The sequence below is a fragment of the Elephas maximus genome, chromosome 20, assembly GCF_024166365.1.
Source record: "Elephas maximus indicus isolate mEleMax1 chromosome 20, mEleMax1 primary haplotype, whole genome shotgun sequence".
In the NCBI taxonomy this organism is placed as follows: domain Eukaryota; kingdom Metazoa; phylum Chordata; class Mammalia; order Proboscidea; family Elephantidae; genus Elephas; species Elephas maximus.
The window spans coordinates 69,039,630-69,065,688 of NC_064838.1; the positions used below are offsets into that span (position 1 = coordinate 69,039,630).

A 26,059-nucleotide genomic window follows, 5' to 3' on the forward strand; every position below is an offset into this window, starting at 1 on the left:
AATGAGATGAATTGCAACAATGGGCTCAAGCACAGCAACGATCATGAGGACTGGGAAGTGTTTCATTGTGTTGTACATATAGGGTCACTATGAGGCAGAACTGACTCGATGGCACCAAACAACAACAATGGAGTTTTTTTTTTTATAATTTTTTTTAAGTGAAAGTTTACAAATCATGTCAGCCTCTCACACAAAAACTTATTTACACCTTGCTACATACTCCCAATTACTCTCCCCCTAATGAGACAGCCCGCTCTCTCCCTCCACCCTCTCTCTTCATGTCCTTTTCCCCAGCTTCTAACCCCCTCCACCCTCTCATCTCCCCTCCAGGCAGGAGATGCCAACGTAGTCTCAAGTGTCCACCTGATCCAGGAAGCTCACTCCTCACCAGCATCCCTCTCCAACCCACTGTCCAGTCCAATCCATGTCTGAAGAGTTGGCTTCAGGAATGGTTCCTGCCCTGGGGCAACAGAAGGTCTGGGGGCCATGACCACAAGAGTCCTTCTAGTCTCAGTCAGACCATTAAGTCTGGTCTTATGGGAATTTGGGGTCTGCATCCCACTGCTCTCCTGCGTCCTCAGGGGTTCTCTGTTGTGTTCCCTGTCAGGGCAGTCATCGGTTGTAGCTGGGCACCATCTAGCTCTTCTGGTCTCAGGATGATGTAGTCTCTGGTTCATGTGGCCCTTTCTGTCTCTTGGGCTCGTTATACCTTGTATCTTTAGTGTTCTTCATTCTCCTTTGATCCAGGTAGGTTGAGACCAATTGATGCATCTTAGGTGGCTGCTTGCTAGCGTTTAAGACCCCAGACGCCACTCTTCAAAGTGGGATCCAGAATGTTTTCTTAATAGATTTTATTATGCCAATTGACTTAGATGTCCCCTAAAACCATGGTCCCCAGACCCTGCCCCTGCTACACTGGCCTTCGAAGCATTCAGTTTATTCAGGAAACTTCTTAGCTTTTGGTTTAGTCCAATTGTGCTCACCTCCCCTGTATTGTGTGCTGTCTTTCCCTTCACCTAAAGTAGTTCTTATCTACTATCTAATTAGTGAATTCCCCTTTCCCACCCTCCCTGCCCCCTCGTGTAACCACAAAAGAATGTTTTCTTCTCAGTTTAAACTATTTCTCAAGTTCTTATAATAGTGGTCTTATACAATATTTGTCCTTTTGCAACTGACTAATTTCACTCAGCATAATGCCTTCCAGGTTCCTCCATGTTATGAAATGTTTCACAGATTCCTCACTGTTCTTTATCGATGCGTAGTATTCCATTGTGTGAATATACCATAATTTATTTATCCATTCATCTGTTGATGGGCACCTCGGTTGCTTCCGTCTTTTTGCTATTGTAAACAGTGCTTCAGTAAACATGGGTGTGCATATATCCGTTTGTGTAAAGGCTCTTACTACTCCAGGATATATTCCAAGGAGTGGGATTGCTGGATTATATGGTAGTTCTATTTCTAGCTTTTTAAGGAAGCGCCAAATTGATTTCAAAGTGGTTGTACCATTTTACATTCCCACCAGCACTGTAAAAGTGTTCCAATCTCTCCACAGCCTCAACAACACAGTTATTTTTGCTAAGTGCACATAAGTATTTGAGGCCAATTTTGAGGTAAGCCAAAGTCTAAGGCTGGACCTGGAATTCTAGTTCTGTAATCCATGGACATTCAACAGAAGCAAATAAACTGAAATTATTTTATTCCTTTCCTATAATGCAATGTGGAGGAACATTTCATCAAACAGCAATTCCAGAGAAAAGGTGGCCCTCTTTCTTCTGCTGTACAGTGATCAAAAATTGTACTTATTGTCAGTACTTCTAATTTTTTATTTGTTTCCTGTGACAAGATTTTCCTCTTGATTTCTGTCTCCTGTTCAAAAAAAAAAAAAAAGTCAGTCATCTGATGAGTGGCTTTAAAAAAATCACACAATTCAAACATAATCGTTTAACAATTAGCAGTCTGTATCTTACCTGCAATATACTTCATTCCTCTGTAAGAAAAGAAAATTTGACAAAATATCAGCTTATTTTGCTGCCATATGGCAAAAAAGAATTTTAATTTTTTGTAGCATGCATATGACCATCATCACAGCTCCCTCACCACAAGGAAAAAGAAACACTACATGAGGAGTAATAAAATGGTCTTTATTAACCCACCCCATTCCCTGTACCATATATAAACTCTACTTAGTCAAATAAAATTTATACCCAACTCTATTTTTGAAGCCATGATGTCCTTCACCCAGAAGAAATATTTTTGGATGGTGATGAAAGCAACTGCATTTTCTGTCCCTTCTTTTGGCCCTGCTTGACATAGATTGAAATGGAGAGGCCACCTGGGCTATCACCTGTCCCTGGGCTGGTTCACAGTGCTTATCAGACACCTGTCCATGAAGCTGCATGCATCAAAATGACATGTGAGTTGTTTGCTTGTTTGCTTCACAAATTTATTTGTTTAAAACATAGTCTCGCAGAGAATCTACTTAGATGTTCTAATATATTTAAAGAAAAAAAAAAAAAAAACCTTGCCATTGAGTTGATTCTGACTTATGGCAACCCTACAGGACAGAGTAGAACTGCCCCACAGGGTTTCCAAGGAGCAGCTGGTGGATTCAAACTGCCAATCTTTTGGTTAGCATCCAAGTTCTTAACCACTGCGCCAACAGGGCTCCATGGTCTAATATTAAAAAAAAAAACCTACTGCCGTCGAGTCAATTCCAACTCATAGCGACCCTACAGGACAGAGTAGAACTGCCCCACAGGGTTTCCAAAGAGTGGCTGGTGGATTCAAACTGCTGACCTTTTGATTAGCAGCCGAGCTGTTAACCATTGTGCCACCAGGGCTCCATGTTCTAATATAGAACCCAAAAATATGCTCATGTTGATTTTTAAAGCTCCCCAAATGTTTCTGAGATAGAGCATGCTTGGGACCAGTGGTGAAAAGGATCACTGAGTTTTATATCCTAAGTATTTTCCTCTATGCTCCCCAAAAGCAAAGTTAGGTAGAAGCCCTCAGAGTAAGATAACCAAACCCCAATTGGCCTCAACTCTTCATTAAGAAGCTTAGAGAGAAGATGAATCACACACTTGGGTTTGGGCCTAGAGGCGTCCTTGGCCATTTTCTGACAGCATTCCTTAATGTTGCCATATCGCCAAAGCAGGAAACATACCCAGGCAGCCAATCCAGCCAAAAAACAGCCATCGGAATGAAGACAAAAGAAATGCACCAGTCACTGGGTTTGTACGTGTTGATACCTGTGTACACAATGGTCAGACCTTTTTTTTGCTGGGAAATATTATTTCAAAGCAAACGGAGCATTAGTTCCTGTTTTCAGAGTGTCTGTTCACACCTGGTAGCATCAGTGTAGAACAGTGGTCCCATACAGAAAAGGGGTACAGACGCAGACCATGTCTTTTTTTAAGCACACAGATGATGCTGCTGAGCAAGGCCCTAGCACAGAGAAGAAAGCACCACCTGAGGGACCTGAAGCCTTGAATCGTATGCAGCAAATGCTCTGTGATCTTGCACAAATCATTTCTCTTCTCCGCCCTCAGTTTTCTCATCAGTAAAATCAAGGGGTTGAGCTAGATGGTATCCGAGGCTCTTTGAATCCTGTCTGCCTATTATCTACGCACAATAAACCCTGTGGTGTAGCCCGAGAGAAGAGTGCGTTGTTGAAAATCAAATACTCGTGTGGAAAGACTTAACCACCCGTGTTGTTTAAAAGAAAGGCTCCTATCTCAAAGGAGTACATTAAAGTACACTAACCACAAAGTCAACTGAGCAGGCTTTCCCTTGAGTGACATTTCGGAATTTTGCAGAGGCTTTGCATATCTATTTTTGAAATAATAAAATACAAAGCATCTGCTGAATTTCACAGGGCCGGAGTGCAGACTAGATAAAATGAATATCAGCTGCTAGTACAGTGCCTGGCAGGTGGTCGGTGCCCATTATGAATTGCATGGCTACTGGAGAATAATAATGCCAAGTGCCAGTTTTTAACTGCAGAATTCATTGAGTAGTGGGCCCTTGTGATGGGCAGGACTTGCAGGTCATTCAGACATAGTCTGCTGCTTGGGGTTCCTCTGGATTCCATCTGCAATGGGTGTGCGCCATCAGTCACACAGATTCACACACACACACTAAAATGTTACCTGGTGGAGGATGGGGTAACACTGTGCCTAAAAGGCATGTGGGTGAAGGCACTGCCCTGAGTAACCTTTCTAGATGAAACCCGAGTTTACAGCAGAATATTTCCCATACACAGACCAAATTAAATTCCATAACTCTTTACTTTCAGCATTGGTGGTTGGAGGCGGTGGCATGTTGGCCCTCGTCACATAAACATCTATAATGGCCGTGCCTGTCCTGGGCTTGGTGGCTTTGCCATATTTCAGGTTGTCATCAATTACATGCATCACAAGATGGTACTGCCACTGCAGCTCAGCTCCAGGCTCAAAGTTAAAGGGATATTTCACAAATAATTTCAGAGTATTTGAGCTTCGAGTTGGGTCAAATCCAAAATGATGATTCTCGTTTCCTTTAAAAGGGATAATTCATTGTTATGGATACACAGTGGGGTATTAAGTAAATAAAATTTCTATTGTATGCTGAATTCTTATATCTATGCCTGCTTTATAATAAAATTGAGACCAAGTAAGCTAATAATTCATCTAGTCAGAAAAATATTTTAAGGTTGAGATGTGGGGTCTGAGACCCGTATGTGGTCAGCAAGCTTCCCTCTCTTATCAAGCCATCCTGCCTACTGGTCTCCCTCTCTTCCACCTCCCACGCTGAGCAATCTGATTCCCACCTTTGTCTTATTTTAGATCAGTCATTCCACATCGTTCCAGGTTCTCTCCATGGCTCTGGAGACACAGCTGTAAACAAGGTGCGCGCCATCCCTACCCTCACGGAGCTTACTACCTAGCGATTAAATAATCAGTGGGTTGACTGATTTTCATGCTCCTATTCTTTCAGACGGAAACCCTGGTGGCGTAGTGGTTAACAGCTACGGCTGCTAACCAAAAGGTCAGCAGTTCCAATCCACCAGCCTCTCCTTGGAAACCCTATGGGGCAGTTCTACTCTGTCCTCTAGGGTTGCTATGAATTGGAATCAACTTGATGGCAACAGGTTTATTCTTTCAGGCTGAGTCCCTGGGCGGCACAAATGGTTGCTGGACTTCAAACCGAAAGGTTGGTGGTTTGAACTCACCCAGAAGTCCCTCAGAAGACAGGCCTGGCAATCTACTTCCAAAAGATCACAGCAACTGAAAACCCTAAGGAGCACAGTTCTACTCTGCACACGTGGGGTCACCATGGGTCAGAATCGACTCAAGAGCAACTCTTTTTTGCTGTTGTTGTTACTCTTTCAGACACATGACAGTGGGCCTGAGCTCCATCCTTTAAAGGTGGGTTATACTATCTCATGATGCCCGGGAGGTTTCCTTTATGCAACTCATCACAGTTTGTAATCTTACAGTTGTTGATGTTACTGCTGGTTTAACATACAATGAGCTCTGTGAACATAGATCAGGTCCGTCTTGTACACACCGAATACCCTTTGCCTAGCACTGTATCTAACACATATTTGGTCTCTAGTAAATGTTTCCCTTGGTTAACAGATCATGAGTAAAGTTGATACAGATTTGGGTAAATCCAACAATAATACATAAAAACATCTGGCCTAGTGGTTCTGTATCACCACCATTAGAAGGAACCGGTACCAGCCGCCATTGAGTCAGCTCTGACCCACGGAGACCCCACATGTGTCCAAGTAGAACTGAGCTCCATAGGGTTTTCAGTGGCTGATTTTTCAGAAGTAGATCAACACGAACTTTCTTCAGGGTTGCCAGTGAGTGGATACAAACCACCAACCTTTCGGTGTCTAGTCCAGTACTTAATCGTTTATGCCAGCCAGGGACTTCTATTAGATGGAAGGTTGGTGACCCTTTCAGGGCAGCAGACATGGATCCTCAACCCTTGGCATTTCTCATGCAGGTCTAAGGTCTCTCCATTGTCAGAAACCAAAAAAAGCAAACCCATTGCCGTCGAGTCTATTCAACTCAGACTCGTAGCAACCCTATAGGACAGAGTGGAACTGCCTCATAGAGTTTCCAAGGGGCGCCTGGTGGATTTGAACTGCCAACCTTTTGGTTTGTAGCTATAGCTCTTAACCACTATGCCACCAGGGTTTCCTTCACTTTCAAAGCACCTGTGAGATTCCCTGAGTGTTCCACAAAAGGAGGAATTAGGTTGGACATGTGGAAGTGAGAGGCAGACCTCAAGGAAGCCTAATGTTATTGATAGGAAATGGCTTGGCCTTTACAGACGGAGACATTTCTGAGGTGACAGCAAACAGCGTGTGATTAATGTCAATTTGACACATGTTCATGATCAAAAGGAATAATGAAAGCATTCACCAGAAACAATCTCAAAGCGCATTTCAAAATCCTGTGAGCCTCTGTTGCAGCAGCTCGGTTTGAAGCCGTTGACGTTTGTTTGTCCCAGCAGCAACACCGTCAGAAATGACCACCTTGTGTAGACGGGGTGTGGAGACAGGTGCTTCATCCTTCTCAGCTTCGATGTCAACCGTGACGTGTCAGCGACCAGGGAGGGAAAGACGCTCACCGATGTCATGTGACTATTTATGCACAAAATCAGAAACAAGCATCTAGGCAGAGACAGATTGTTTGGAATTATTAAACAGAAAGCCTAGAATGTTGAGTTTGAGGAAATGTCCCTGTGGATTTGTGCCCTGGCTGTCAATCAACTAGGCAGCTGCCTTCTTATTCCTGGGTCAACCGTGACGTTCGGTGTGACCATTAGGGAGAATTTCGGGCTCATTAGACTAGCCGGTAGAAAGCCCGAAAATCACATTAGTGATAAGAAAAAGAAAGCAGAAGAATCATGCCTCCCCAAATTGTGATCCCTTGAACCCTCGAAACATCTACAGTTGATGGCAAATGTAGCCTGAGTTTGCTTCCTCTTTCTTAGCTTTGAGGTTTCCCCTGTAACGTTCTCTCAAGCACGATAGACTTTTTGTTAACAATCCGATTACTTCAAAGTATGCTCTGACCTGAATTAGGAGCTGGTATCAATCTTTCCTTAATTAAAATACCATAAACCAAGAGACTCTGGTGATTTACGGGGAAGAATTTCAAAATATCAAGGATTTTAGAACGTCAGTGACGGAATGTCAGTTGGCCTAGAAAGGTCGTCGGCCCACTCCAAGGTGAGTAATGACATTCTCAGCAACCTCCGAAGAATAAGCCCTTGGGTGCTCACATTTGCACGCATTATCTATTTTTTTTTTTTTAAGTGTTTTATGAGATGTTTGAACAGCTCAGCTAAATTCTTCGGGAATTTAATTTCTTTCTTTAATATTATTTCTATAAACTGAATTTAGCTGTGTGTTCTACTTAACATGTGAGGTGTTTTTATTTGAAAAGTAAGTGGGTTTTAGAGGGATTGATAATAGAAACATTACTGGACTTGGAAGCAGAAATTTTATGTGCCAGACACTGTTCTAGTCACACACACACACGTGCACACACACAAAAATACAGTGGTGAACCAGAGTTCCTGGCCTAATGCAATTTATATTCTAGTGGGGGAGACAAAGTAATAAACATATCAACAAATAAATACATTAGACAATAAAAACCCATTGCCATTGAGTCGATTCCAACTCACAGTGACCCTATAGGACAGACTAGAGCTGCTGCATAGGGCTTCCAGGAAGCGGCTGGTGGATTCGAGCCGCCAGCCTTTTGATTAGTAGCTGTAGCTCCTAACCTCTGTGCCACCGGAGCTCCATATTAGACAACGCCACATCGTAATTGCTGCTATGAAGGTGAAGGAGATAGAGAATGGAAGATGGCACTATTTTAATAGGGTGTAGCGTTCAGAGAAGACCTTTCTTTTTTGACCCACACTCCTACCCCCAACCATATTGACACATGTCCTGAAGCAAGTACATATCCTCATGAAGCCATCGTGTGTGGTCGTGTGATTTTAATTTGCATCAGTGATTGATACTGCATTTTCAGTCTTTCCTGTTTCCCATTCTTCTAACAGCATCTTATTTTTCTGCTCTTTCCACATTGCTGTTCATATAGCCAGTTTTCTTATTTCTTCTTGATTTTTGGCATCTCTCTTTCACCTTCCTTGTGATTTCCACCACCACACACAATGTAAAAGGTCTTCGTGAGCAGATTTCCTTGGACAGAGATGAGACGGAGTGAAAACAGGAGCCATGTGGCTATCTGGAAGTCAAGCATACAAGTCTTATGCAAGGACCCTGAGGTGTAAACGTTCTCGGGTGTGTGCGGAAAACAGCAGGAAGTCGGTGTGGCTGGATTGGAGTAAGCAACACAGAGAGAATTAGGAGCTGAAGACAAAGAGGTAGCCAGGGCCCAAATCACACAGGGCACCACAGACCTTGTAAAGGACACTGGCGTTTATGTTACGTGTGATGGGAAGTCACTGGGGAACTTTAAAGGAGGAGCTATTTGTCTTTTTATTTTTATTTTATGCTTTTAAAATATCGTATTGTGTTTTGGAAACCCTGGTGGGTAGTGGTTAAGTGCTACGGCTGCAAACCAAAGGGTAGGCAGTTCGAATCTGCCAGGCGCTCCTTGGACACTCTATGGGGTGGTTCTATTCTGTCCTATAGGGTCGCTATGAGTCAGAATCAACTCGATGGCACTGGGATTGTGTTTTAGGTGAAAGTTTACATAGCGAATTAGGTTTTCATTTAACAATTTTTATACAACTTGTTCCGTGACATTGGTTACATTTTTCACAAGGTGTCAACATCCTCATTATTTCCATTCTGTGTGTTCTGTTCCCATTAATCTAGCTTCCCTTCCCGTCCTTAGCTTCTCTTCTTTGTTTTACAGTAATTGTTGACTGTTTGGTCTCATATACTTGATTATTTAAGAAAGCACAGTATTCCCAGGTGATATTGTTTATTTTATAAGCCAATATACCCTGGACGAAAGCTGACCACTGGGAATTGCTTCAGTTCCAAGTTCAAAGGGTATCTTAGGGCAATAGTCTCGGGGGTTTCTCAAGTCTCTATCAGTCAGATAAGTCTGGCCTTTTTTAGGAATTTGAGTTTCATTCTACATTTTTCTTCTTTTCTGCCCAGGACTTTCTACTGTGTCCTCGGTCAGAACAGTTGGTAGTGGTAGCCAGGCACCATCTAGTTCTTCTGGTCTCAGGCTAGATAAGGCTGTGGTTTATATTGGCTGTTAGTCCTGTGGACGAATTTCTTCTTTGACTCTGGTTTTCTTCACTCTCTTTTGTTCCAGATGAGTAGAGACAAACATTTGTATCTTAGATGGCTGCTCTCAAGCTTTTAACACCTCAGATGCTACTCACCAAACTAGGTTGTAGAACATCATTATGAGCTATGTTATGCCAGTTGACCGAGTTGCCCCATGAGACTATGGTCCCAAGCCTTCAAACCCGTAAGCCAATCTCACCAGGTGTTTGGTTATGTCTAGGAAGTAGCCATAACCATGCCCTCTGTGTGGTTTATTACATATATGACTACATACACAGTGAACATAAACATGTACATACATACGCCCACAGGTACACCTGTACATGTACCCCCAGATACTCACGTTTACCTTCCTATATACATATATGCATACAAGTCTACCTATGTAACCCGCACATACATGCATACATGTCTACCTATGTAACCCACACATACATGCATACATGTCTACCTATGTAACTCCCACCCATATTTTTGGGGTGTTACTATTGTTGTTGCAAAATTATATGTTATAGCATTTACCAAAATTGTCCTTTATTATTGTGTACTTCTCAGTGTCTTCATTTACCTTAGACAAGCTGTGCAGGCTTCACCCATAACCAAAAATAATAAGTGTCCGTTATCTAGAAAAGGAGCTCTGGTGGCACAGCGATTGAAGCGTCAGCTGCTAACTGAAAGGCGGCAGTTCGCACTCACCAGCTGCTCCTTAGGAGAGAGACGTGGCAGTCTGCTTCTGAAAGGTCACAGCCTTGGAAACCTGTGGGGCAGCCCTACTCGCTTATGAGTAGGAATTGACTCGACAGCCACCAGCTTGTTTTTTTCAGTTTGGTTATCTAGAAAGTGATTTTTCTTCCCTCCCCCTCCCATCCCTGGTAACCATGAAGGAACGTTGCTTTCTGTGTGTACATCTGTACTTGATTTTTGATAAAAGTGAGACTGTACAATGTCTGGTCTTTTATGATTGACTTATATCACTCAGCATGCCCACCAGATTCATCCACGTTATGTTTTGCAGACTCTTCATTATTCTTTACAGTTACATAGTGTTCCATTGCATGTATATAAAACAACTTGTTCATTTGTTGATGGGCATTTAGGTTGTTCCCACCTTCTTGCTGTTGTGAATAACGGTGCAATGCACATGGGTGCGTGTGTCTATTTGTGCTACTGCGCTTATATCTCTAGATCATGTACCTAAGGGCGGGGTTGCTGGATCAGAAGGGATTTCCATTTCTAGCTTTTTGAGGAAGTGCCATACTGTTTTCCCATAGTGGCTGTACCGTTTTGCAGTCCCACCATCAATGTCTAAGAGCTCCAATCCCCTCACAACCCTGCCAGCTTTTGTTTGTTTTTCTTTTTTTTTTTTTCAATCATTGCCATTTTTGCAAGGGTAAGATAGTATCTCATTGTAGTTTTCTTTTGCATCTCTGTAATGGCTAACAATTGCAAGCATCTTTTCACGTATTTGTTGGCCACCTGAATGTCCTCTTCAGTGAAGTGTCTCATGTCCTTTGCCCATTTTTTGATTGGATTGCTTGTGTTTTTGTTGTTTCTATATGTTTTAGAGGTTACACTTTTATCAGGTGTGTCATTGCCAAAGATATTTTTCAGCCTGTAGGTTCTCTTTTTACTCTCTTAAACTCTTTTGATAAGCCTAGGCATTTAATATTTAGGAGTTGTCTAATTTATCTTCTGTTGTTTGTGCATTTTTAGTTTTGTTTGATAGACTATTTACGCTGAAAATTAGGCCCCTAGTTTTGACCTTATGTTATCTTCCAGGAACTTTATAGTTTTAGCTTCAACATTTAGGTCATTGATCCATTTTGAGTTGGTTTTTGTGCATGATGTAAGATGTGGATTCTGATTCGTTTTTCTGCATACAGATATCCACTTTTGCCAGCACCATTTGTTAAAGAGGCTGTTTCTTCCCCGATTGAATGGATTTTGAGCTTTCATCAAAGATCAGCTGCCCATATGTAGGTGGACGCACTTCCATTCCTGGGTTCTCAACTCTGTTCTATTGGTCTATGCGTCTGTCACTGAACTGGTGCCAGGCTGTTTTGATTACCATGAATGTATAATAAGTTTTGAGATTGGGAAGTGAGAGGCCTCCTACTTTGTTGCTCTTCAGTATCGCTTTAGCTATTCGGAGCCTCCTTCCTTTCTGTATAAAGTTGGAGATTAGTTTTTCCATTTCATTTAAGAACGTGGTTGAGATTTGGATCAGATTGCATTATACCTATAGATCGGTTTGAGTAGTATTGGCATTTTCACAAGTTAAGTCTTCCAGTCCATGAGCATGGGATGTTTTTCCATTTGTGTAGATCTCTTTTAGTTTCTTGCAGTAGTGTTCTATAGTTTTCCTTGTATAAGTCTTTTACATCCCTGGTTTGGTTCATTCCTAGGTATTTTATCCTTTGGGGGGCTATTGTAAATGGTATTGATTTCTTGATTTTCTTTTCAAAGTCTTCCTTGTTAGTGCAGAAGAACTCAGCTGATTTTTGTGCGTTGATCTTGTACCCTGCCACTTTACTGAATCCTTCTATTAGTTCCAGTACTTTCTTGTGGAATCTCTGGGATTTTCTATGTATAGGATCATGTCTTCTGTGAATAAGGATAGTTTTAGTTCTTCCTTTCCAGTTTGGATAAATTTTATTCCTTTTCTTGCCTTAATTGCTCTATCTAGGACTTCTACTACAATACTGAATAAGAGTGATGATAAAGGGCATCCTTGTCTCATTCTTGTTCTTAAGGAGAAGGCTCTCAATCTTTCTCCATTGAGAATAATGGCTGTTGGTTTTGCACTCATGCCCTTAATTATGTTAAGGAATTTCCCTTCTATTCCTATTTTGCTGAGAGTTTTAATCAGGAAAGGGTGTTGGATTTTATCAAATGCCTTTTCTGCATTGATTGAGATGATTGTGTGATTCTTTTTCTTTTTTTTATTTATGCGATAAATTACATTGATTGGTTTTCTAATGTTCAACTATCTTTGCATCTCTGGTGTAAATCCCACTTGATCATGATTTTTTTAAATATGCTGTTGAATTCTGTTGGCTAGAACTTTATTGAGAATTTTCATGAAGGATATTGGTCTATAATTTTCTTTTTTAGTGGTGTCTTTGCCTGGCTTTGGTATTAGGGTTATGCTGGCTTCATAGAATGAATTACGGAGTATTCCTTCCTTTCCTGTGTTCTGGAATAGTTTGAGTAGTGCTAGTATCAACTCTTCTCTGAACATTTGATTTGATTCTCCAGTGAAGCCATCTGGGCCAGGGTGCTTTTTGTTGGTTTTTTCAGGGGGTGGGGGAGGGGGAGCTGTAGATGACATCTTGTATTTCTTATTTTGTTATAGGTTTGTTCACATTTTCTACCTCTATTTGTATTAGTTTAGGTAGGTAATGCATTTCTAGAATTTGTCCCTTTCTTCTAGGTTTTCAAATTTGCTGGAGTAGAATTTTTCATAATATTAACATTTACGATCCTATTTATCTCAGTTGGTTCTGTTGTAGTGTCACCCACCTCATTTCTTCTTTTGGTTCTTTGCATCTTCTTGTTCTTTTCCTTTGTCCGTTTGGCCAGGTTTGTCAACTTTATTGATCCTCTCAAAGAACCAACTTCTAGCCGTGTTGATTCTTTCTATTGTTTTTATTTGTCTTTTTCAAAACTCCCTCAGGCTGCTGTGTGAAGAGTAGATTGTGAAGGGCACAGATGCAAGCAGGGATTCTAGTTAGGAGGTGGCTGCACTGAACCATATGAGGGATGACAGTGACACAACCAGGAATTAGCAGCGGATGAGTAACAAGGGGAAGGATTCAGGATATATTTTGAAAGTACAGATGAGGATTTGTTGATGGATTGGGAAGATAACTTAGGGTACGTAATAGTGATTAAGTGCCCAGTCTTAATCCCTCTACTCTTTCTAGCTGGGTAATCTTGGATAAATTACTTAACTTCATGTCTTGGAATTGAAAATTCTTTCATCTGTAAAAGAGGTTATCAGTAACTACCACATGGGATCAGACTGAAGACTAAATGAGATCATTATGGCATATATGATACTGCTTGGAGTTTATTAGGTTCTCAGAAAAGAGTGGTTATTGATAGTCATGATAACCATGAGCATGATGGATTCCTAAACTTTGAAAGTCCAAAGACCTATCTCCCTTTTCTTAGCTTTTATCTATACCATCAATTTGGCAATTGCTATATATTGTTTAGTTTTTCACATGTTAAAAAGTTTAAGCTTCTTTGTAACCCAGATGCTGTATGTAGAGTAATTGCTCAATAAATATTTGTTAAAACAAAGAAGGAATGAGTAAGTTTCTCTTTTACCTCTAGGCAAAACAGAAATTCTTTTTAAAAGATCAGAATCATTTGAAAGTTATTTTTAAAAATTTGCTTCCTCTTTGTATTTATAATAGGTGAATGATAATTGCAAATGATGTTATTTTACGCTATTTTTGGAGTTCATAAGTATCTATAGGAAAACCTGCCACAGGTTTAAAAATAACTTTAACGGATATCTTTCGAGACATCTGAGCCACATAATACTGTCCTCATGACTGTAACTCACTGCCTGTGAAAGCCATTCTAACTATTGATGAGAATGGGCCTGGTGTCTTCCTCACAATGACACACTCGTAGGTAGCCTGATACACCCACTCCTCACTTATTGATGCGGTTGAGTTCCAAAGACTGGGTCGTTATGTGAAAATCAGCATTATGCAAAAATTCAAGATGACCACATCAGCTCACAAAATGGAGGATGACTGCATCATTACACAACTCCCAAAGTATATCATTACATAACTGCCAAACCATTGAGAATCATGGCCCAGCCAAGCTGACATATAACAACCATTACAGCCACTGTTACTCTTGCCTCATACCTCAGCATTTGTTACTGCCAGACATACGCTGTTAATGCACAAAAATAGTCAGGTAGCAGACTTTTCCTATTTTAAACACGAAATGTCAGATAACAACATAGTCGATAAGTGAGGAGTGGGTGTAACCACCTAAGAACCAAGCCAGGGGACTCTACAATAGGAGGAAATGCACAGTGAGTCATCAGGCCAGATGGGGCCTTAACGTTCTCCAATCCCACTTCTGTCTCTTCTCCAGTGACGAGACCTTAGTCATTAACAGCACACTACGTCATCAATACAGCAGCAATCACCCACTGATGTCTTTCAAGAGTCCTTCGATGTTGCTAAAATAATTTAGTGTCCCACACTTTCTCCCACTTTGGTGTCAAAAGAATGTACCTTGGTTAGATGCCTTTGTTGTAAACATCAACTCTTGATGAGAGGCAGTGCGAGTTTGAATCCCACTTCTACTCCTACTTCGTAGACTCTGTGCTTCAGTTTCCTCACCTGTAAAGTGTAAATGACAATAACATTGCCCATCTCAGAGGTTTAGGCTGAGGATTAACTACACGTGTGGTTGCTATGTGCCGTCGAGTTGACGCCAAGTCACAGCAGCCCTGCAGCCCAGAGGAGAACTGCCCACCCTAGGCCCTCACAGAAGCAGACTGCCAGGCCTTTCTTCCTGTGGGGCCACCGGTAGGTTCAAACTGCAGAGCTTCCTGTTAGAAGCCAAGCACTTAACCATTGCTCCCCCAGGACTCCGTACATATGGTTGGCTACGGGTGCTAACCAAAAGGTCTGCAGTTTGGATCCACCAGTTGCTCCCTGGAAACCTTATGGGGCAGCTCCAACCTGTTCTGTAGGGTTGCTATGAGTTGGAATTGACTCAATAGCAACAGGTTTTTGTTTTATATATGTGTGTGTGTGTGTGTGTGTGTGTGTGTGTGTGTACATATACATATATATACATCTATCATACATATATATATACACACACACACACACATCCATACACACACACACACACATTAACCGTATATACATGTGGAGCCCTGGTGGTCTGAGCCCACCAGCAGCTCTGCAGGAAAAAAGATACGGTGATCTTCTTTCATAAAGAATTACAGCCTTGCAAACCCTGTGAGGCAGTTCTCCTCTGTCCTATAGGCTTGCTATGAGTGGAATCAACTCAGGGGCACACAACAACAACATCTATTTAAGAACCTGGGGCTCTCTGCCTACCACGGTCATCCCTGTATGAGGCTGAAATCCGTCACAGTCCACGGCTTCCACGGTGAGGTTATACTGCTTCCCAGACTCATAGTCAGGCTGTGTGGTGAGTCAATCATCCCAGAGAGAAGGCAAATCCAAAATCTTTGTACAGCCTGGATGTCTCCCTTGGTTATTCTGTAAGTCACACAGTTTGGTGGATAGTCTTCATCGATGCCAGTCACTCTGCCAACTTTGTAGAAAGCTGCCAATAACATTTTATAAGGTTCATTTGTGTCAGATATACAACTCTTAAAAAGCTTAACATGCCACCAGAAGAACTAAATGGTGCCCAGCTACCATTACCAACCATCCTGATCAGGGTCACAATAGATGGACCCTGAAGGAATGAGAGAAAAACACAGGACAGAACTGAAATGCTTAAAAACTATAACTAATGAACAATTGGTTCATTAAATCTTCTTTCATAAAGAATTACAGCCTTAGAAACCCTATGAGGCAGTTCTCTTCTGTCCTACAGGCTTGCTATGAGTGGAATCAACTCAGTGGCACACAACAACAACATATATATAAGAACCTGGGGCTCTCTACCTACCACGGTCATCCCTGTATGAGGCTGAAATCTGTCACAAAATACTATTTTTTAAAAACTTAGTTTGAGGAACAGACACACACAAGAAACATCGCCTTCCCAATGATATTGTAATTTCTCAAAGGGTCAATCTGAATCCTTTTGGACAATGAAATGTGTTTGAAGAACCCAACTCTACACGAAGGAAGGCGGGTCCTCTACCACTTAGAACTACACGGCCTAGGCCAAATGGCATAAGCCAAGGAAAGTTTCGCAATCGCGATAGGTAGCTTCCTTGTATTGCATGCTTATTTTCTACCAGGCATTATGCTAAGATTAGAACTGGATAATGGTTTACAGCCCAGGCTGCTTAGGTTGCAAATGTCAGCTCTGCCCCTGACTAGCTGTAATGCCTTGGACAATTCTGTAACCTTTCTGGGCCTCCTATTCTTTATCTGTAGGAAAGGAATAACAACAGTGTCTTCCAATGGAGTTGTGAGATTAAATGAGTTAAAATATACAAAGCTCTTAGAAGAGCGCCTGGTATATAGTAAACGTTAGGCAAGAATTAACTACTATCTATATGCATTTTCTTACCGAATGTTCACAACAGCCTTTTGACATATGTTGCATTACTGTCCTGGTTTTACAGATAAGAAAACCACAGTCCAGGAACAGTAAATAACTTGCCCCAGGTCACAGAGCTGGTTGTAGAAGAGTCAGAGTTCAGATTGTGTCTGCGGAATCTCCAGCCCACATTTATAAAGCCATTTGGTCATAATTCCAATCTAGAATCCTCCAAAAATCTTTTAAAAAAGACAGGTAAGTATAGTAGATTGAATAGCCCAAAATTCTTTACTCCTCTCTGTGTTCATGCTAAGAGCCCTGGTGGTGCAGTGGTTAAGCACTTGACTGCTGACGTAAAGGTCAGTGGTTCGAACCCACCAGCCGCTCTGTGCGAGAAAGATGTGGCAGTCTGCTTCCATAAAGATCACAGCCTTGGAAACCCTTACTGGGCAATTCTACTGTGTCCTGTAGGGTCGCTATGAGTTGGAATCAACTCAACAGCAGTGGGTTTTGTTTTTTTTTTTTAATTCATTCATTTATTTATTCAACCATCCATCCGTTATTTATTTATTTATTATTTTTGATTAATTGATTGGTGTTCATGCTCTTTGCTGTGAATCCTTGGAGAACGCGCTCCCCCCCCATACCACCCCCGCTGCCCCACGTCTGACTCTGGGCTCAGTCACCTGACTTGTTCTGGTCAATGGGATATTAACAAACAGATGCAGGAGTCTGGAGAGCACTCAGGAGATTAGGCTTGCATTACTCTTGTTCCTCTTCCTTTACCTTGAGAACATGCTAAGGCTTGCCTGTCAGGGGGTGAGAGACAGCCAAAGCCATCCTGGTCACTCCAGCCCAAGCCAGGCTAGATCAGCTGAAAGTCAGCCAAATCCCACAATTTTGAGCAAGCCCTGATAAGATCAGAGGGATAGCTGAGCCAGTTCTCAGACTCATGGGCTAAATACATGTTTATTGCTGTATTACTCTAATTTATTTTGTGGTTTTATTACTCAGCATATTTATGGTAATAGATAACTATTACAATGGGTTTACTCCTTAATCCTTTTCCATCTGGACAGTAAACACCAGTTCCAATACCTTATCTCCTCCATTGTGTAAAACACCACCGTACAATGACCAAACACACCAACATGTGCATGTGTACAGGGCATTTTGATAGCTAATAATCAAGAATGAAAATTCATGATGAGAAAACCATTACGTGTGCTCCCCAGCACCTTCAGCCTCACAAAGATCTCTTTCTCATCTGCATTCTCCTGGGACCAAGGTTCATCAGTCGCTGGTAATGTGTCATTAAGCAGGTAATGAACGCAACTCTTAACACCAAGAGCAGAGAAACCACACTAATGAAGAAGAACGTAATGTTCCATTACTATGACTCCAGAGCCCAAACCAATTGCCTGCGTGAAAGAATCAATATTAAAGTGAAAGCTGTCTCAATTGCTACAAGACACAGAATAGATTGAGGGTAAAATTGCCATCTCTGTCGTACTGCTCCGGACAGAGATGGTATCTTTTTCACATTTAACACCTAGTTCAGTAAAACGGGAAGCTTATATGCTTCTGTGGATGTAAAATTAACCTTTCAATAAAATTAAAAGCTGTCTTGAGCATCTTCAGCTAAGTTTAAAATAGAATAACTATAAAACTCTGTCAGTCTGCCAAACATCCTCATCAAATGCTACTTCAAACAAAACCTGTCTTCCCTTGTGACTTGCAATGCAGTGATATATTTTTATGTGTTTTCTTCTAAATCATTTCTTATAAAGGATTTTTTTTTTTTTTTTTGCCTGTGACTACCCCTCTCCGGAGGCTTTTTTGTCGATGAGAATTTAAGTTACTCACCATATACCATCAGAAAAAATCATATTTTAAATATTATGGATTCCCATCATTTTGTTAGGAGGGAGAAACCTCACTCAGTGACCAAGACACAAGCCAAGTCCTCTGTACCGATTACCACAGCACTAAAGGAGACTTCCACGTTAGTGTGTTTGTAAGATGTCCTCCAGGTTACAGGCTAACTGTTCCATACTGAGGGGAGTTTGTTCCCGAGTAGCTTTAACCTTCAATTTCCTGCTTTAAAGTAAATTGCCACTCAGTTGTAAAGAAGATTTTGTCTGCTCTGATGGGCATCTACTCAAAAAAACCAACCCTCCCCTAATTTCATTCAGCTCCTGTACTCTGGTGGGGAAGATATAGGGATGGAAAGAAAAAGCAAGGAAAGAGTTTTGCCACGTTGTAGGCACTCAATAAATGTTACCTGTTACTATTACTGGCAACGGTGTAAGTGCCATTGTTAGTATGTGGTGTGTAGTTAACATACATATAACTATCATTTCATCCTCTTGTTGGCTACATGACATAGTTACTATGATCTCTGTTTCCAACACTGAGCTTGAAGGCACATAGAAGCAATGTGACTTACCAAGGTCATTTGACCAGAAGTGGCTGAGGCAGAATTTGAAACCAGTTCTATTTGACTCCAACACCCATGCTCTTTCTGCTACATCCTGAAGCTAACTCTAGAAAACCTAGGAGCTTTCTACCTGGTACAACTCAGTCACTAGCCACCTATTTGTAAAGTACTGTACAGAGTTGTTACATGCCATTGAGTCTCAACTCGTAGCAACACTATGTACAACAGAACGAAACATTGCCCAGTCCTTCGCCATTCTCACAATCATTGTTATGTTTGAGCTCATTGTTGCAACTACTGTGTCAATCCATCTTGTTAAGGATCTTCCTCTTTTCCACTGACCCTCTACTTATCAAACATGATGTCTTTCTCCAGGTACCGCTCCCTCCTGATAATGTGTCCAGAGTACATAAAAAATCTCACCATCTTCACTTCTCATGAGCATTCGGGCTGTACTTCTTCCAAGACGGATTTGTTCGTTCTTCTGCCAGTCCACGGTACATTCAATATTCCTTGCCAACACCATTTTTCAAAGGCATCGCTTCTTCCTCAGTCTTTCTTATTCATTGTCCAGCTTTCACATGCATATGAGGTGATTGAAAAATACCATGGCTTGGGTTAAATGCACCTTAGGCCTCAAAGTGACCTCTTTGCTTCTTAACACTTTAAAGAGGTCCTTTGCAGCAAATTTGCCAAATGCAATGCATCATTTGATTTCCTGACTACTGCTTCCATGGGCATTGACTGTGGATCCTGGTAAAACGAAACGCTTGACAACCTCAATCTTTTCTCCATTTATCATGATGTTGCTTACTGGCCCAGTTATGAGGATTTTTCTTTTCTTTATGTTGAGGTGTAATCCATACTGAAGGCTGTGGTCTTTCATCTTCATCAGTAAGTGCTTCAAGCCCTCTTCACTTGCAACAAGCAATGTTGTGTCATCTGCATAACACAGGTTGTTAATGAGTCTTGCTCCAATCCTGATGCCCCGTTCCTCTTCGTATAGTTCAGCTTCTCGGATTATTTCCTCAGCATACAGATTGAATAAATACGGTGAAAGGATACATCCCTGATTTTAAACCACTCACTAACCCCTTGTTCTGTTTCAATAACAGCCTCTTTCTTGGTCTATGTACGGCTTCCTCACGAGAACAACTAAGTGTTCTGGAATTCCCGTTCTTTGCAATGTTATCCATAATTGGTTACCATCCACACAGTCAAATGCCTTAGCATAGTCAATAAAACACAGGCTAACACCTTTCTGGTATTCTCTGCTTTCAGCCAGGATCTATCTGACATCAGCAATGATATCCCCGGTTCCATGTCCTCTTCTGAATCAGGCTTGAATTTCTGGCTGTTCCCTGCTGACATACTGCTACAACCACTTTTGAATGATGCTCAGCAAAATTTTACTTGTGTGTGATATTAAAGATATTGTTTGATAATTTCTGCATTTAGTTGGATCACCTTTCTTAGGAATAGGCATAAATATGGATCTCTTCCAGTTGGTTGGCCAGGTAGCTGTCTTCCAAATTTCTTGGCATAGATAAGTGAGCGCTTCCAGCATTGCATCCGTTTGTTGAAACATCTCATTTGGTATTCTGTCAATTCCTGAAGCCTTATTTTTCGCAAATGCCTTCAGTGCAGCTTGGACTTCTTCCTTCAGTGCCATTGGTTCTTGATCATACCTCTTGAAATGGTTGAACATTGACCAATTCCTTTTGGTCTTTTCTTCTTGAGAAACACTGAGCGTGTTCTCTTTTGGTTTTCTAACACCAGGTCTTTACACACGGCATTAAAGTACTTTATCTTCTCAAGCTGCCCTTTGAAATCTTTTGTTCAGCTCTTTTACTTCTTCATTTCTTCCATTCACCTTAGCTACTCTACTTTCAAGAACAACTTTCAGAGCCTCTTTTGACATCTGTTCTGGTCTTTTCTGTCTTTTTTTGCCTGTTTAATGACTTTTAATTCTAGAACTCTCTAGAGCTAGAAGAGTATACTATCAACCAACTCAGATAACTGGGAGAATATGAAGGGAGGAAAGAAGTCATTGTTATGAGGCTCTATCAACAAAAGATTATTCAAAAATCAATCTTGAGTACTTATGAAATGATAATATAAACAAGTAGAAAAAAACAGAACGCTGTTTATAACAACTCCATTTATACGCAACTTTTCTGCAATTACTTGGTCATACATTGTAAGATTCAATTGTATTATGTTCCAGAATCAAGATTTAAATAGGTGTGTATTTATCTTACAAAGAGGTTAAGAACTTGTCCAAAGCTTCATGGTAGAAGAGAATTGAAATAAAATTAATGCCATGTGTGATTGTCCTTTACAAGAATCCCAGATTTGACATCAACTTCCAAGGGAGACTTTGGAGCAGCCATCATGATGATACACTGAGGGCATTCCCAAGGACCACCTGTTCCCTGAAGTTTGCGAGCCCCCCATAATTCCCCCTCAAACCATAGTTCTCCCTCACCTGCTTGGGTTTTGTAAATGTGCACGTGTTTTTCCATTGGCCACTCATTTGGCATTTGGAAGGTGTATCCTTGTGTATCCATTAAGACAGTAGAAGCGAAGGGTTTCTTACCTCCTGATGTTTCTGGAACAGAGAACGAGTAGTGTGCAGGCTCAAATACAGGACTAAAATCATTCACAGGAGCAATCTCCACAATAATCCCCATGGTTACTGTAAAATTGAACATGGAATAACTGCTTATTGTTGCTGCAGTTTTATCCTACAAACAAGCTAAATTCACCCTCAGGAACAAGCTTAGCAGAAGATTTTGAAATTACAACTGGATTTTCTCTGCTCCCTAATGATCCCTATTCCCAAACTATGTGCTTGCTCCAAAGGAATTCAAATGGATCCTGGTGCCAGCCTAAGCAATTTAGTCAAAGAAATATAGTGTATTCTAGTTTGTATTTACATATTACATAATAGTGATATGTATCATATATAAATATGCAATTATGTATTGTACACCAAGAACTTAATGTATTTTTCATGGGTACAATCTCTTCCACTCAAGGGTTTGCTGGGTTGTCTGTCACTCTGAACCCAGCATACAGTGTTCTACACTCTGCTTTTAATATATGTCCTAGGAGGTGGAATGGAAGGAGATACAGTAAACCCGTGTTCAAAGCTTGGCTTTAACATATACTCTGTGGCCTTGAACTACTTAACTTCTCTGAGGTCCAGTTTCCCCATCTATAAAAGGGAAATAACATCATTTCCAATCTCCTACATGGCAATGTGGATATGAGAACAAAAATGAGACCATGCCCAAGAACGCTCTTCTCAAAATAAGTAAAAACTAGTTATTACATTGCATTCATCTCAGCCAGAGGTTTGTTGGAAAAAATAATTCTACATTTCAGAGCAGCATGCTGAAACCAGCACATCAGAAATAGAGTTATCAAAAAGAAGAAATATGATGTTCATGAATAAAGGCAAGCAACTTGCAAACAAGGAAGTTGTTTTTTTATGAAAGTAACATAATTATTCTCCAAAGCACTGACTTGGTATTTTATAGACATTGTCTCTCTGCCACGTTGTTGTTGTTGCTATCGAGTCCTGTCAAATCGATTTTCAACTCATAGGGACCCTATGGACAGAGTAAAACTGGCCCATGAGGTTTTCGAGGCTGTAATCTTTATGGGAACAGATTCCTAGGTCTTTCTCTCATGGAGCCACTGGGTCGGTTTGAACTACCAACCTTTAGGTCAGCAGCTGAGCACTTAACCATCGCACCACCAGGGCTCCTTCTCTCTTCCATAGGTAGATATCATTGTCTCAGTTTTACAGATAAGAAAACCGAGGTTCACGGAATCAAGTTCTTTCACAAAGGTCACAAAGCTGGTAAGAGACTGAGTGGGGAACGGACAAAGCTGGGTCTGCCTACATCCCCCAAAATGTCTTCACTGAAATGTTGATGAGTCAAATACAAAATGCTAAGTTAGGGAAAAAGAAGATTCAAAAAAATTATTTACCGCAAGACTTCTTAGGATTTCCAATATGCCAGTAAGCGTTTTGAATCCACAGCTATGCATTGTTCCCCAAACCGATTTTGACCACAAAATTCTTAGTGGGTCATCTTGTAGAATTTGTGTTCTGAAGAATGCTCGTGTATCATCTTTCTGGGAAATCTACGCCACATGTGTGACATAGCAAAACTTAATCTGGGGTCCATGGCGCCTTTACTTCAGAAGAGTCTGTGACATCCTTCGTATTTTGTCATGTGTTACTCCGGGCATTGTTCGGAGGATAAGGTCTACAGTTTTCATCAGAATCTCAAAGGTGTCCACGACCTCCCACAAAGGTAAAGAAGCACTATCCTACAGAGGCAGGTGATTTATGTTAAACCCTCTCTCCTTCCCTTAGTAAATCCCACTCCTGCGCTGCAAGAGCGTCTGCGTTTACAGCTCTGTCATGCTATGGTTTTTACTTCCGTAAAGACTCAAAATTGTGCTCATTAGCCAGCCTATAAAAGTAGACTGAACCACATGTGAGGGGTTACAAGTGTCCTTTATGAGCAGTTCCTGTGAGTGCGTTGGTCTGCGGACCAGAGAGGATGTGGATTTATTACTGTGAGAACACTTTTCCCCCTCCGTTTGGGGGAAAGCTCAAACTGGTGAGAAGGGCAGATTCTTTTTTGATGAGTTTGGCCGTCAGGATAAGAACTGCAAGAAAAACCATCCTTCTGGAAGGTCAGTTGGGCTTGTAATAGGATTTTGCATGAAACAATGAAACTCTACCAGTGGAGAGCAGAGAAAACACAACAGGGACATTTCTGGGCACACAGTCATGCTTGGCATCTGTCCCCTGCACGGTCACCTCTCCACATAGTTGGGTCAGTTTGTCTACCATTTATAGACTTAGCTCCATGAAGACTCTTATATCAGCGAGTCAAGAGGAACTTAAGGAGCCCTAGATCTGTTGCTGAAAGCTTAGCATTAAGTTCCCTTTGGTTGCAAATGTATAGATGCGTACCATCACTCCACCTTCCGACATCCATGGCAGACAAAGCATTCTTTCCACCCTGCTACCAGATGCAACCTCAGAATCTTTCTTAACCCGGTGATCCAGGCAACCACCACCAATAAATCAGAGTTAGTGCAAGAGATGAAACTCAAATCCTCCCCTATTCTAGGCTCTCCCTTACCAAGCATTGATATTCTATAGCTAAACCTGTGTTCTCCACCCAAACACTCATATCTTCTTGGATGTCCTTGATGCCAACCACCTGCTGGATCACTTAGTAGCATACTTTCCAGATTAAATAGACAGTTGGTCTTAATTACAGGTGCATCCAGAGACCTTTGTGAATCCCTATTTTCACAAATACTTCTAAAGCTAATAAATTCACCATTAATATGTGGTAATATGTAACTGACCATGTAAAGGACACCTTGGGGCACTTAAGCATATTCTCGTGTGTACAATAATAAGCAAGTGAAGCAGGTATCAGGTGGTCAGCTAAGCTCACTCACTAGGCAATCACTCTGCTCCAGCCCCACACCACACAACTCAAATCTGTGCCTCAGGGTGCTTCGCCATAAGCAAGACCATGACTGTTAAACCCACAAGAGTCTTCTGACTGTGTAATGGGGCTGAACTTAATGACAGAGAGAGAGAGCCTCTGCACCTTCATGAAGGGAATGAGATACAGAACTTGGCAGGGGTCCCATGGTTTGCTTTAGTAATGGCTCTCTCTATATCGCATAAATTAATTCACGTAAAATACAAAAATAAAGTAAAAGCACCCAGTTACCTATGCATCTGGGCTGCGGGCTGCCCAATATCTGGGTCTTTCCAAATAAGAGGCTCTCAGCATTATGAAGCATAAAGTCATTCAAGCACCAAGGATAAGACTGGGCTCAACACATCCCCTGATACTTCTAGCTCCAAGGATCTCTAGCCAGAGCTATTTTTATGAATTGTGTTATGTTTAAGGACCTGCTAAGGTCAGTGGTTTGAATCTAACAGCCGCCCATGGGAGAAAGATGTGACAGTCTGCTTCCACAAAAAAATTACAGTCTTGAAACCTTATGAACAAGTTCTACTCTGTCCTACAGGGTTACTATGAGTTGGAATCTACTCGACAGCAATGGGTTTCGGTAAGAGGTAAAAAAGGATCAGGAGACGGCCTTCCTTCTTCCTAGATCTAATGAGAACTTCTACTAAGTGTCTACTAATTCTCCCCTTTCTTCTTTACCTACCTTAGCAAAACTGTCCAGGTATAACAAATCTTTGTTACATCTGGGGCAGCACTCACTGCTCCAGGAAATGTTTATCAAGCTTACCTGTATGGGATGGACATACGTCATCAAACACTGAAACCATCATTTCACCGAAATGTCCGGTTGCAACTATCTCTGGATTTTCATAATCCAACTCTCTGGCAACCTTTAGAATAATATTATTTCAGGAAAAAGAACAGAAGTTTTTTTTAAGGTTCATGTTTTAATGTTCACTTACAGCACTACTACATACATTCTGGAAGAGGCAAAAGTACGGTTATTTTAATTTCATAGGAATGGCATCAGAATACACCAGAGACTGGTCATAGCCTGGCACACTAAGTAAGCATTCTGGTGGAATTAAGGGACATCCTGGGTCCTCTTCTAGAGGAGCTTACTCTTGGACAGAGTGACCTGGCTAGTAGAAGAAAAACAGGAGTCACAGTATGTCTTCATTGCATGCTAATTGTGTGACCTTAGGAAAAATATTAAAAAGAAAAAATACTTTGAAACTACTTGTAAGTGATAAAGCACTATTACACACACACATACAGTGCCATTACACACACACACACATAATAGTGCCTTATCACTCACAGCACTATTACACACACACACACAAAAGTGCCTTATCACTTACAGCACAATTATGTACATATATATATATGAAATAGTGCTTTATCACTTACAAGTGCTTTCAAAATAAAGTGGGCCCTCAGAATTTGCTTGCAGGCCAGGCCCTCCCTGCAGGCACCCTCGGAATCCTCTTCCACTTGTTTCTGTGGAAAACAATTGGCTATCAGGCTTACAAAAATACCTCGCAGGGGACGGCATGGCCT

At 41.3% G+C, this 26,059-nt stretch overlaps 2 long non-coding RNA genes across 2 annotated transcripts; both read right to left on the reverse strand.

Annotated features, from left to right (window-relative positions):
* Nucleotides 1-1,772: 1,772 nt before the first annotated feature.
* LOC126064307 (uncharacterized) lies at nt 1,773-3,291 on the reverse strand. Its single transcript, XR_007514472.1, has 3 exons — nt 3,087-3,291; nt 1,971-1,990; nt 1,773-1,869 (listed from the first exon to the last, which is right to left on the reverse strand). It is a non-coding gene; the product is annotated as an uncharacterized LOC126064307 (long non-coding RNA).
* Nucleotides 3,292-15,557: 12,266 nt separating this feature from the next.
* LOC126063517 (uncharacterized) lies at nt 15,558-22,733 on the reverse strand. Its single transcript, XR_007514384.1, has 3 exons — nt 22,697-22,733; nt 21,568-21,666; nt 15,558-15,634 (listed from the first exon to the last, which is right to left on the reverse strand). It is a non-coding gene; the product is annotated as an uncharacterized LOC126063517 (long non-coding RNA).
* Between the last annotated feature and the right edge of the window lie 3,326 nt (nt 22,734-26,059).